Here is a 14,246-nt window from a genome sequence, read left to right as displayed (position 1 = left end):
ATTTAGCACCTTGCAAGCGACAACTTTGGAGCCGAACCACCGGCATGGGACGCCCAGCTCTATCACTTAGTATATAATGTTGGCAAAGACACGTGACTTCTCCGCGCCTTGACGCCGTTATCTGTAAAATGGAACAATTACAGTGTCTATACCTCACAAGGTTGCTGTGAAAATTAGAATAAATTGAAGCATGTAGATTGCTTACAATAACGCCTGGCATATGGAAAACAATACGTGTTAGTTACTATGACTCTCTGGAAAGGGGGGTAAATAATTATCCCTACAACAATACATGCAGCAATTAGGAGCGGACAATAGACAGTGCATATTAAGCCCCTCGTACAAGGCGACATGCTCTACAAATGCCACTCACCCCTCGGACGGAAAACAACTCATGAAGATCGTGTAAGTCCCTCGAAGCGGCGCTGCGACTACAGACATTTTCCTAACTTTCTTTTACTCAAACGACAAAGCAATATGGCAGGCTCTTTGTAGCTTCGTTTTACATGCGAAGAGACAGAAGGGGTAAACAATGAATGACTTACTCAAGGTCGCACAGCTCTTCACACGGCTCTTTGCACAGCATGTGCATAGAATGCACATGCAATCTATGTGCATTCTGATTAAAATTGTATAGTATTACAATGTGGGGTATTCGCGGACCAGTAAGGGATGAAACAATAGCTACTGGTTCTTCAGGTTTGGGGGGCCCACTTCCCCAAAGCGACCAGTTTCGCCTTCAGAGGGACCCAACCAGCAGTGGAAACGGTGCATAGAACAGAGTGAACGTCATTAGCAAGGTCAGTCTTTCTCTGAGATTTAACAATCAAGAGAGGAAATGAGGGAAATCGTCCAATGGCACAGACCGGATCGGGGGAACTGCTTTACCAACTGGACTCTTGGTTTTACTTCTAAGGAACATTAGAAAGGACGTTTGGTATCAGTAAGATTTCTATTTTAAAACGTTTTTTATGTCGGAGCTCCTGGGTGGCTCAGTCGGTTGGGCGTCCGACTTCGGCTCACGTCATGATCTCACGGTTCATGGGTTCGAGCCCCGCATCGGGCTCTGTGCTGACAGCTCAGAGCCTGGAGCCTGCTTCGGATTCTGTGTCTCCCTCTCTCTCTGACCCTCCCCCGTTCATGCTCGGTCTCTCTCTGTCTCAAAAATAAGTAAACATTAAAAAAAATTTTTTTAATAAATAAATAAATAAATAAATAAATAAATAAATAAAACGTTTTAGGTCTCTTTAGAACCCAATCCGTCAATAGAAGAGTGAACACTGCAACACGAATCCATTCTGTTAAAATAAAATTGAGTTCATTCCCACTGATGACTTTGCAAGCTTTCCCCACAAGTGGCCAGCAGGAGAGGACGGGGATCCTTGAGTGCAGGGGGGGACATTTACATTGCTACACATTTTGCAAGGCCAGTTCAAGTTGGGGGTACAGTGATTTTTTTAAAGCTCCCGGGAGCCCCACAGGTGCTAAGTGAGGGCTCGGGACACAACCTAGAAAGCCCCATTCAATGGGCAGAGGGCACAAGCTTTCTGAGGAGTCAGGAGACAAGTCCTTGGGACAGCAGAAACGGGCCCTGGAGGTGACATTGGTAACAACAAATGTGCCTGCCCCTAGAAACCAGCTAGAAGGCCATCTGCTCTGGGAGAAGACCCACCTGTTCCCACACTTCCAGGGCCTCAACAGCAGTAACTGCTCCGTGACCGTGCGCGTCCCCTGTTTCCAACACCCCGCCCTCCTCTGCACCTGTCAGAAACCTGAGCATTGACAGACGCGGCGACCCGGTGCCCATCCCTGACCCTGCACATGCTCGGCTCAAACCCCCACGAACCCAGGAGGACTCTGGAGGTACCCACCATCTTCTCTGACGACAGCCCATAATTTATGAGCCGCTGCATTTCTCTTCAGGACGTGACGACTGCATGTGTTCTAAGGGGAGAGCTGAAGAGCCATTAATCTTCACCCTGGCAGGGAAGAAACTGATGGTAATTTAATTTAACTGGATGGGTGAGGTAGATATACAAGACCACAAGGTAAAAATGACAAGATTATTAACTGCGCCCAACGCTGTCTGTTTAGCAAGCTGCCTCCGTACGTGGAAGAGGGTTGGTTAACGTGGACCAAGGTTCAAGCAAGGTTTACAGAGGGGAGGTTCTGGCAGATGTGGGTAATGGCAAGGCTCCACATTTCCAGGGAGAACGCAAAGGACTTTTGTGGTTAGAAGAGGAACTTGGGCTCCAACCAGATTAGCAAGCAGGCTAAAGTTTAAAAGGTCAGGGCACACTCAGAAATATTTCTCTCCCACACCCGCAAAAAGGAAACGGTTGAACTTAATCACCAGGGTCCCCCTTCAAGCCCTCCCCTGACCAACCTCTCATTCCAGCTAACTCAATTTTTCCTCCTGTCCAAGTTGTTTTTAGAGGCTGAGCGACAGCTCTTTGCCATCAGGGAGCAAGTCTTTCGGCCACCGGAGTCCTGAGTCTCTGGAAGGAGCACCTGCCTCAGGCTCTCCCTGGGAGCTTTCTACTCACCAGCCCACGCCCAGGAGAGAGAGCAGCCAGGAGAGAGATAGGAAGTCGACTTTGTGGCGTCCACCATGGATTCCCTCCGTGGGACACTTCCTAGGGTATCTGTCTCCCCCACATCAACATCAAGTAAAAGCATTGTCCCCAAGTGCAGACCCCTTTCAGAGAGGAGAGCCTTCACTTTCCCAGCTCCTGGTCTGGCTCAGGACTTGGTGCGCAGAAATGCGACAGCAAGCTTCCGGGTGCTTCTCAGTGTCCCAGCTTTGTGCCTGGATCCCAGCGCTCTCGAGGCCCCGGCCCCTCGCCCCACCTCCAGGTCCAGATTGACCAGGCCAAAGTACAGATCTGCGGAATCACACAGGTTGTCCCAAACAAGGGCAGTGTTTGCACTGAGAAGCCAATAGGTATTCAATGCCTTACGGTTTGCAAAGCATTCATCGAAGATGATGGGCACGTAGCCCTGGATGTGGGCAGAGTGAGTATTCATTCCCCACTTTACAGATGAGAAAACTGAGATTCAGACAGGTCAGGTTTACCAAAGCCATAAAAAGCAGGACACACGTTAGAAAGCTTTCTAACGTGTGTTAGAACGTGTGTTTCTAAAGCTTTCTCTTGGCACTTACTTTAGTATATAGTATATGCATACATATAAGCATGTATTTTAATATATATTTGTGTATGTATATATTTGTATAAATTAATGTCCTTCTATGGCAGACACTATCGCTCACGTCCCCAAATGTCACTGTTGCCTCTTTTCTTATTTATAGAACCAGAATTTTGTTCAGTGCGGGCCACAGATGCATTAGACCCCAGGAACGGACCCGGCTTCTGATTTAAGCACGGGACCAGCTTCTTCTCTAAACATTGGTCCCCAGAAATGGATTCGACTCAGCTTCTGGTTTCTGACCCATGAGGCTTCTGGAAAGCTTTTCCTTCCTGGTTAAGAGGGAGGCACCACGAGGGGAAGCGCTCTTGTCCCACTTTGCCCATTCCCCCTGCTATGGAACATGGACGGGTGAGGGGGGCAAAATGCTTAAGAGCAGCTGCAGCTTTTTTGCAACAATGAGGAAGAAGGCCAAGGACATCAAAGACATGACAACGCAGAGCTTTGATATCATTAAGCTACTAAACTACCCTTGGTAAATGCAGAGCAGCGCACTCCTAGTTTAAGCCATTTTTAGTTGAGTATTTTGTTTACCAGAGCTAAAAGCATTCGCTGCTAATATGCTCCCGGACCAGATGATGAGAAAGTCAAGGACAGAGGCCATATTTATGTTTGAGCCCCCTTTGGAATCTAGTCCAAAAATAGCCACTTAACAAATGTTTGCTAGAAGAAAGAAAAGAGTGTTCTCCTAACAGATATATCTTGGTGTGATGAACATAACAAAACCAATGAAGTTAAACTTAAATCTTTACTTGTTGGCAACCACATGGTCCTACATTCCAATTGCCCTTGCCACCGCCATTATTCTGCCTCCTTTCCCAGAATCCTTCTCACCATCTCCATACACTTCGACAACTAAAAACATGTTTCTTCATAAGACTGAACAAGTCAATAATACCTTTCTGCAGTGAAGGTATTTTTCTTATTTAAAAATAGAATCACCCATGGGGCTCCCGGGTGGCTCAGTCAGTTAAGCATCTGACTTCGGCTCAGGTCATGATGTCACAGTTCACAGGTTCGAGCCCCACATTGGGCTCTGTGCTGACCGCTCAGAGCCTCGACCATGCTTTGAATTCTGTGTCTCCCTCTCTCTGCCCCTCCTCCGCTCACGATCTCTTTCCCTCTCTCTCTCTCTCTCTCTCTCTCAAAAATAAATAAAAACATTTTTAAAATTTTTTTTACATTTTTTTAAAATGTAAAAAGAATAAAAATGGAATCACTTAAAGATGACATTTCAAGTCAATGAGGAAAACAAATGATGAAGCAAATCTAATAATTATTTGATAAAAACAAAATAAAAATATTTCTGGTACACCAGAATTTTGGTACACACCAAAATAAATTTCAGATGAATGACAACCCACTATATTACAAGGTAAATAATAATTGAATCCATAAAAATATCTAAAGGCATACTGAAAAGGGTGACTGGGTGGCTCAGTCGGTTGAACCTCCGACTTCTGCTCAGGTCATGATCTCATGGCTCGTGGGTTCAAGCCCTGGGTTAGGCTCTGTGCTGACAGCTGAGAGTCTGGACCCTGCTTCAGATGCTGTGTCTCCCTCTGTCTGCCCCTTCGCCGCTTGCCGCTTGCACTGTGTCTCTTGCATTGTCTCAAAAATAAATAAACATTAAAAAAACAACAATACTTAAAGGCATACTGATAAACATTTATATAATGTCACCTTTGGGCGAACATCGTAAGACAGAAACCATGAAAGAAAAACAATTAAATGCTGGACTATATAAAAATTAACATTTTCTGAGCCTAAGAAAACCACCGTAAACAAAACTGAGAAATAACACTGGAAAAAATATTTGCATGCAAAGAGTTAATGCCTTAAGCTACATAGGAATCTTACATGTATGTAATCATGAGAAACAAAAGAACACCCTGATAACAAATTTGCAAAGACATTAACTCAAAATCTACTGAAGAATAAATACCAACAAGCAATTAACATATGAAAACATAGGGGCACCTGGGTGGTTCAGTCGGTTAAGTGTGACTTTGGCTCAGGTCGTGATCTCACAGTTCAGTTCGTGGGTTCAAGCCCCATGTCAGGCTCTGCACTGACAGCTCGAGCCTGGAGCCTGCTTCGGATTCTGTGTCTCCCTCTCTCTCTCTGTCCCTCCCCCGCTTGCGCTGTCTCTCTCTCTCTCTCTCTCTCTCTCAATAAATAAATGAATAAATAAATAAATAAATAAATAATTGTTTAAAAAGCATTAAAATAATCTTTTTAACATATGAAAATATAGAACCTTACCAGTTTCAAAAGATATTCAGATTAAAATGAGACCCCCTTTGTCATTTTCTGCCTATCTTCTAGGCAACGTTGTCTTTCATTATAATATCAAATGTTTGGTAGAAGTTAGAAAATTGTGTCGCCCGTATGTGTCTATTGGTACCAGAAAACAGAAAACAAAAATTCACAGGAAAAGAAAAAGAAATGGAACCTTTGACATGTAATATTATCTTACAAAGTTATCTTAAGGAAATATTTATCCTAAGGAAATTTATCCTAAAGAAATAAAAAGATTTACCCATAAATATGCTTACTACAGCATTATGCATAAGAATTAAAAATGGGGGGGGGGGGTGCAGGCGCCTGCGTGGCTCAGTCGGTTGAGTTGAACGTCTGACTTCAGCTCAGGTCATGATCTCACAGTTTGTGAGTTCGAACCCCGTGCCGGGCTCTGTGCTGACAGCTCTGAGCCTGGAGCCTGCTTCGGATTCTGTGTCTCCCCCTCTCTCTGCCCCTCCCCTGCTCATGCTCTGTCTCTCTGTCTCTCTCTCTCTCTCTCTCTTTCTCTCTCTCTCTCTCTCAATAATAAATAAACGTTAAAAAAAATTTTTTTTTTAAATGGGAGACACTTGAGTGGCTCAGTCAGTTAAGCATCTGACTCTTGATTTTGGTTCAGGTCATGTTCTCAGTGTCATGAGATTGAGCCCCGAGACAGGCTCTGCACTGATCATGGAGCCTGCTCCAAATTCCTTCTCTCCCTCTCTCCGCCCCTCTTCCTTGCTCACACACTCTCTCTCTCACTCTCTCTCTAAAACAACATTTTTAAAAAAGAATGAAAATTGGAACGAACCTAAATGTGTATGAAATGATAGCCTGTTTTTGCACAGCAAATATTGTTACTGGGAAATGCTCCCCACATAGTGTTAGTGAAATAAGCTAAGTAAGGGAGTCATGACATAGACCGGGCATCTGGTTATACAACAGAAGTTGGTAGCAAGATAATGGCATCATAGAAAATTTTGTTGTCTCTTCTGAAGTTTCCAAATGTTCCTGTGAATCACATGTATTGTTATTTTTACCTAGGAATAATCATCAGAGCCTCTCCTGTCCCAGTATCACGATCCCAGCAACATGCCGTTCCCAGCAGTATTTCAAGCGGTAAAACACCAGTTCCTAGACATTTTACAATATTAGTACATACACACCTAACAAAGATACAGCACCAAGGGGGGTGAAAAAACAATATGCATCATTAATAAATCCTTTTTTATTTTTCCTCTCTTTTTTTTTTTTAGAGAGAGAGAGAAAGCACGAGTCGGGGAGAAAGCAGAGGTGAGAGAGGGAGAATCCCAAGCAGGCTCCACGATCGGTGCAGATTACGATGTGGGACTCGATCCCACACCCCTGGGATCGTGACCTGAGCCAAAATCAAGAGTCGGAGGCTCAACCGACTGAACCACCCGGGCGTCCCATTATTAAACCCTTTTGAGCAAATACTGTCAATAAAAAATGGCAAAAATTTTGATATCTACCACCCTTACACAGGCAGTCTTGCGTGACCCTACAAGAACCCTCTGAGGAAGGGCTGAGTGTTAAAGTGATTTGTCCCAGGGAGGAAATGACAGCTGCTGGGCCCCTGGCTTCACTGGACACTTATGGCCGTTCACACAAGACTGGGCCTTGTGTACCTATGACTTCCGTTGACTGCAGGGCTCCCCAGCACCATGAGCCCCGGGAACCAGAGGCCTGCGAAGCTGTAGCAGTCACTGCCTGGCCCCTACCTCCTGCCATCGCCCGTGCCCCGTTCTCCTGAGCTCTGTCCGCCTCTGAGCTGCAGCTACGGAAGAGTGAAACTCTCATCCACCCCTTCCCCATCTTATGGGAGGGTGGACGCTCTGAGCAGCATCCATGGAGAGCCCGGAACGGGGCAGGGCCGAATCCGGTGAGACAAGAAGGCTTACAGAAGAGTCGAGCGGGAGATGGGAGCTCAGCCAGAACGGCCAAACTGGTCTCTGGTGTTTCACCGCCTGGGAGTCCTCCTCAACCTTCCGCCAGGGATCAGCAAGGAGACCTGAAAATACAGCTAGCCCACACTTGATAACTATTTCTTCTCCACTGGTATCTTAGTACCTCAGTAATAAGGCTCTTCCTAATAATAGGTTCGTCAGGACAATCTCAGGAACCCCTTTTGACAGAAAATTAAAACAGGTCCACAATACAGATCTATTTTTCTCCCATCTCCTGTCACGACAGACACAACTGAACTCTAAGTCCCAAGCCTTTGCCACACTTCCCAGGTAACCCTTCCACCTCCTTGGTCCAAACCTTCCATGGGTGCACACTTCCCATGGTATCTGCCCGGTACTGCCCGGCCTCCCACGAGGCCCAGAGCCAACGTGGCCGCCCTGCCTGCTTCCCCACAGCCCAAGCGATTGCACAGGCCTTCATCTGCGCTCCCGGGGCACGTATCCACGGCCCACACCTCCAAGGCACTCACTGATGGTGCTGTGCCCGCGGTCTGCCCAACCGTCTCCCCCACGGTGCTCGGAGCACCACGCCTAATCCGCCTCGCTCCCTCGGGGTCTGGCACAGAGGCCCATACGTGGTCAGCACCGTGCTCCAGGGAGAGAAGTGGTCCTCGTTGGTACTCTCAGGAATCCCCAAGAAACAGCCAACAAACTGCAGCTCGCAATCAAATGACAAGAAGTGAGAATTACAGACCCTCCTCCCTGAGACGAACACAACTGTGAAAAATGAACGAATGCATACGCACACACATACGTACGCGCACACATTTACTTGCGTGCGTGCGTGTCTGCGTATATGCATCCGCGTGCACGCGCACGCACACATGCATGCGTGCATCATCCCCCTAGTCTGGAGGGGACCAAAGGCGTGAGGAAGGTGTGCACCAGAGAAACGACACAGTGTGTTCACGGAAACGTGGGGACATCCTAAATAGGATGGTCCTGAAACTTACCCTTAACTGTGAAGCAAGTTCCGCCACAAGAGGCTGGCTTATTCTGATTATTGAATTATCGTAACTATTGAATAACTATGCGTAATTACTGATTACTACATGAACCAACCCAGAAAATGTCGTGCCTCATGGTGGCACATTTCCCGATTTGTCGGATGAGTTGAAAGGAGGCCATTCGCACAGCCTAGCAGACAGCCCGACCGCGGAAGAGGAGTGGAGTGGCCCTATTCTAACCCCCTTACTGCGCATGTGGCAGAATTGAAGCCCAGACCGGAGAAGAGACAGACTTCAAGAAATATTTCTCGTTACCTGGAGGGCTGGGGCTAGAAGCCAAGTCTCTGAGCTCTCAAGTCACTGGACAGGGAAGTCTTCCCTCAAAGTAGAGGCAATATGGCAAATTAGCAAAAATGATTTAGAAGTTTCGGAGAACTTGGTTGTGGGGAATGGACACTTTGGGACATTAGATGCTTTAAAGCTCTTTTTCCCCCCTGCTACTGTAGCTTTTTATCTGGTCTGTATAGTGAAGGGGGAAAGGAGCAAACAACTGGAGAGGAAAAATAGCATGCCGTCTTGCTTCCGCTCTCCTTCTCCCTGCCATGCACGGGCCCAGCCCTCCTTTCTCTGCCCCAAAAGGTCTGAGCACACTGGAAGCTGGAATAGGTTACAATGACCGTTCACAGTCCACTGGACCCCAAGGTGGAAGCCCTTTGCTCTGCCCAGCCTCCTAGAGTCTCCTCTTTGACCTTGGAGACTAAGTGATTTCTTTCCTCTGCTTGGAATGCTAATCCAGACGCACTACGTTTGCCCATAAGACTTGGAATCCCCACCCCACCCATGTCCTGGCCCCCAAGCCTCTCACTATCTATGACCCCATGAATCACAGAACCTTGATTCCTAAGTTAAGATTCAGACTAGATCCCCTCCCAACCTCGCCAAGTCTCAATAGCACACAAGGGCCTTCCTAGACATCCTGGTGAATCATCCAAACACCTAAGCGGGCGACTATGCAGGGAGGAAAACATGGCCAGTGTTGAGAAAAAATTCTGCGAGGCAGCTTGTTGCCCATCTACAAATATTCTGGATTATTACAATATAAGATTTAGTGAGAAAGATACCAACTTATCCCGGAGGTGTTGTTAGAACAGTTACTTTGAAACAGTGGTCGATTTCATTATTGTGTTCACAATCAGGTAGAGAAAATCTGCACGTTTCATCTCAAACACAAAGCTGGAGAGCTCAGACCCAGGGACCAATCCCAGCCTTGCCGCAAAGGATGGCGTGAGTCTGGGGAGGTGTCTTTACCTCTCCCCGAATTCAGTTTTCTTAACTGGAAAATGAGAACAGTGATATCTGCCTCCTACAGAATATTTCTGATGATCAAATTAGCTGCGGCACAGGGGCCTGGCGCGTAGTAGGTACTCGATCAAAAACTAGTTCTCCCCTTCCATTTTCCTCATCTGCAAATTATTCAGAATGTGTAATCAGAGCACGAGGATACTACCACCACCTGCTGTACGGGTCTCAAAACTGCATAAGCAGCAGCAAAGGTGAAAATACAACCTCCACTCAGGAAAGAGCAAAACCAGGGTTCAGAAATGAGTGAAAGCCCTGCACGTAAGACACGCCAATTATATATGCGGGATAGAGGCCACTGGAGATGCTAGGGCAGTGGGTAGAATTAATCGAGGCCAACTTCCTGGAAGAGGTACATCTTATTTTGAAATGTAAGAGATAAAGGAGAAAGGATGTAGACTGACTGAAAAGAAGGAAGAATAATTTCTTATGCAAAGTTGGGGGAGGGGGGATCTTGGAAGTCAAAGAGAAAGGTCTTGAAGGCCTCGTGTTGGCAAATCGTCAAATGGAGCCTTTAGTCCAACCCAGCCTGTTAAGCCTTTACACCCTTTGATCACAGAAGAAAATGAGAGAATTTGAATGGTTGGATGTAAATCACCCCACCTCAGGGCACCTTCCTGGGACGGCCAGCTGACAGAATCCAAGCACAGCATCTCTAACCCGTGGATGTCCTCCCTTTGGTCAGGACCTGCCTCCAGGGGCGGGAGGTGTTGGAAGGAGCCATCTAAGGCCTTGGCCCTTGTGACAGGGAGACTCAGAAGAGGGTGGAGATGTGCTTCTCTGCTCTAGACACAGAGGTCATGGGCGAGAGGAGCATCTTGAAGACAACAGTCCTGCCTTGTCCTTCTTATTGCCATCACAATTCCTAGCTCAGAGCCCAGTGCCTTGAAGGAGCTCCATACATCACTGTTAAGTCAGCTGCCCGCGAGTAGGGAGCCGAGATGGTCTTGGGCAGCAGGTTCCTAACTAGATCTCCACCCTGCACCCCTGACTCTACATTCTGGCCACACCCATGATAGAATGTGCTGTGCCTTCTCTTCCTTCTAGATCTTTGAAGACAATCCTCCTTCTGCCTGAAAAAAAACTTGGAGGGGCCCAGCTGAGAGATGGCGTTTTCCCAAAAGCCTTCTCTGACCCGACTCCAGCCCCCAAGAATCCCCTTATCTTAGCATGTATTGTTACATCGTATCATAATGTCTTGTCCTCTTGTCTGCATCTACATTTGACTCTGAATTCCACGGAGGAATGTTTTTCTTATTCCTTGCTATTTCCCCCCAGGACCTAGAACGGTGCCTGGCACATTAAGGTTCTTGATAAAGATTTAAGAATGTCCAAAAAAAAAACCCACTCAGGTAGTTCTGAGTAGCCCAGAAATGGAGGAACCTAGGGCAGGAAAGGCCTAGAAGTATCCATCTTGCTGCCCTGGAGCTTGCCTCTGATACTGCTTTGATCCTGGCCAGTGTTGCTGATCAGGGTAACACCACCTTAGCAGGCTGACTTTGGCCGGTATCATCCCACCTGCCCTACACGGACATCTCACTCAGGCTTTGGGGAATCCACGTTACCCGGCCCCACATCCTACACCGTATTCTGAGTCTGGTGCCATGTGTCGAACAGCCTTGGCAACTGCATTGGGTGTGGTTCAATCACAGGTTGGTCAAGACAGACCAAAGCCATGCACGATTGTCTCAGTGACTCAATTTTTTTTTTTTTTTTAATTCGGAGAGCTCACCCTGATTCTCTAACTCTAGTGAAAAGAAGACACAATTATGAAGGGATCAGGACTAACCTTAGCACAAGCCAGAGCCCAGAGACTTAGACGATCACAACGGATACTTCTAGATGCTCCAGGTGACATGGGGTCAAAAGAAACATCTGAACATCTGGACAGTCCTCGAGTGGGGAAGAAGACACATGTGGGCAGCTTTGGAAGAAGCACTGAAAGCAGGGAGAGAGGAGGGCAATGTCAGCCAACCACGCGCACATGACCCCAGGCCTTTCTCTAGCACCAGTTGCCAAAGTGACTTCCTCCTCTCTCACAGCGGCTGCCCTCATAATCACTGATCCTTAGCAGCAGCATGAGGGCCTGGTGTGCTGTGTGGTGGTGCCCCAGAAGCATCCAGAATGCAGGGTCTTTCTGTCTCCACCCATTGTTCCCTCCTATCACCATCATGAAGAATAAAGTTCTATCTCCCCAAATCTTGAGGGTGCATGATGGTGCCCCTATTCTACTAGTCTACGATGCATGAAAGGTCCCCGGCAGGGGCACCTGGGTGGCTCAGTCAGTTAAGCGTCCAACTTTGGCTCAGGTCATGAGTTCACGACTTGTGAGTTCGAGCCCCACATCGGGCTCTCGGCTGTCTCCCTCTCTTTCTGCCCCTCCCCCGCCCTTGTGCGTGCTCTCTCTCTCTCAAAAATAATAAATGAACATTAAAAAAAGAGGAAAAAAAAGGTCCCAGGCAGAGGCAGAGGCAGGAGTGGTGCAACAGAGAAGTCCATCTCAGAATAGTGGCTTCTCCCACAGCGGACTTGTTTCCACGGAACAGCACCCACATTTTTCTCTCTATAGGTCATACCCTTCCCTTCAGCTAAGTGTGACTTTGGTGGCCCGTTTCCGCCAGGGGACCTCCCAAACTATTAGAGCACGCCCCCTTTGCAAGCACCAATATCCTTATGCAATCCTGCTGCTTCCTACATCCAGATCTGGACGGCCGCATGTGGGGGCCATGGGACGGTCGCAGAAAGATGATTTGGCACAACTGGGGCCATCACAGAGTGCTGTTGTCTTAAGCTCCCGGCTCCCATCCCTTATAATCCCCAACCCCCCCAGTTCCACATGTTGCCTTCAAACATAGAGCATGGCCTTGCCTGGGCTCTGCCCCACAGATCGATTATGACATTATTACTCTTGCCCTGTGACCATGGGTCTAGCCAAGCCTGACCCTCACGCTGTCGATTCGCCCTGAGTCATTTATCAGCACGGTAGCTGATTGCCCGTGTCCGAGTAAGCGGGAGAGGTATTTCATCAAGACATTTGACACCTGCCTTTGAAGGGTGAACGACAGAATATATGAATGCCTCTGATTAACATCTAAAGGCAGCCTGGCCGCCCTGAAATTGCCCCCTCCGTGGAGCAGCTCCCAGTAAATCCAACCGGCTCCCGCTGGAGGGACCTCTACCATTTCAACTCATTTATCAGCAATTCCATCTGCTTCGGTTTGGGGCATTCCATGTGTCCGTGGTTCTGTCGTGTCAGGGCCCGGGGCCGCTCCCTCAAGAGTTTCTAGGCTCCACGGAAGGCCTAATCCAGGCCTGTCATCCTCCCCAGTGATAGCAGAAGCAGCTGCTGTTTCTTCCTCCGCAGCATGGTGGTTGCCAGAAAGTCGAAGGGGCCCACCATCCAATTTCCATGCCTGGAACTAAATCTGTGTGTGCATGATCTCTCCTCGAAACTGCAGCGGGGAGCTGTGTCCCTCCACCTTTGACACCAAGTAGATTGAACGTCTTCTGGAGGAGCGGTGAGCTCATCCCTGATCCCATTCAACTTCAAAAGGCCAACTGTCTCATTAACCTAATTGCCTGACTTTAAGTAACTTGCTTAAATTACCAACGAACGGATGGCCATTTCTGTCCAAACAAGACGTTTTAAAGCATTGCCACTAAAAAGAAATGACTTTCAACCATGACAGAGGAATGTCTTCTTTAGAGGATTATTATCATAATTATGGTAGATACGCTTGTGAGCCCAGAGAAATCGATTTTGAGAGAGAGAGAGAGTGCGTGTGTCCAGGAGAAGGGCAGAGAGAGAGAGAGAGAGAGAGAGACAGAGAATCCCAAGTAGGCTGCCATGAGGCTCGATGCCATGACCCTGGGATCATGACCTGAGCCCAAATCAAGAGTCGGGCACTCAGCCGACTGAGCCGCCCCGCTGCCTCGCCCTGAGAAATTGTTAAAAGAAAGATACAAATGGCAAATTGGTATAGATTACAAACTATGGAATCCTTTCTCAGTGATAGCATTTTGAAAAGTTCAACCAAACTACACTAAATTATAAAGACAATCAAATATGAGTACTATATAACAGTTGTCTCTCTGGAGGGAAAGAAATCCCTCTGGAAAAAGAATACTGAAACTATCACTAACCCCTGTTGGCTACATTAAACCTAATAAAATTACCAATGATAAATTTCTCGTCAATGAGGGTTCCCTGCTGTGCTGCCTCTCCTGGCTTTGGTCACAGTGAACCAGGCAGGGAGATTGAATTATTAGTTAGACTCATTTTATTGGTTTGGGCTTTGGCAGGGGGTGGTGGGCAGTGTGTTATATGGGAGATTCTTTTCATGTTTTGTTTTTTTCCCCTCAAGAACCAGCTGGTTTTGTCTTTAGTTTCAAATATCAATAATAAAAAAAAAAAAATCCAGGCAACCATTAGAAAGCAGGAATTTGTACATGGGAGCTTCCC

At 47.2% G+C, this 14,246-nt stretch overlaps 1 long non-coding RNA gene across 1 annotated transcript; it reads right to left on the bottom strand.

Moving 5' to 3' along the window:
- Window positions 1-219: 219 nt before the first annotated feature.
- On the bottom strand, window positions 220-10,755 carry LOC107179247. Its single transcript, XR_006214135.1, has 3 exons — window positions 10,388-10,755; window positions 1,872-1,979; window positions 220-495 (listed from the first exon to the last, which is right to left on the bottom strand). It is a non-coding gene; the product is annotated as an uncharacterized LOC107179247 (long non-coding RNA).
- Between the last annotated feature and the right edge of the window lie 3,491 nt (window positions 10,756-14,246).

The sequence above is a fragment of the Panthera tigris genome, chromosome F3, assembly GCF_018350195.1.
Source record: "Panthera tigris isolate Pti1 chromosome F3, P.tigris_Pti1_mat1.1, whole genome shotgun sequence".
NCBI lineage: Eukaryota > Metazoa > Chordata > Mammalia > Carnivora > Felidae > Panthera > Panthera tigris.
The sequence above is the reverse complement of the archived record's forward strand: the minus strand, read 5'-3'. Positions and strand labels throughout refer to the sequence as shown.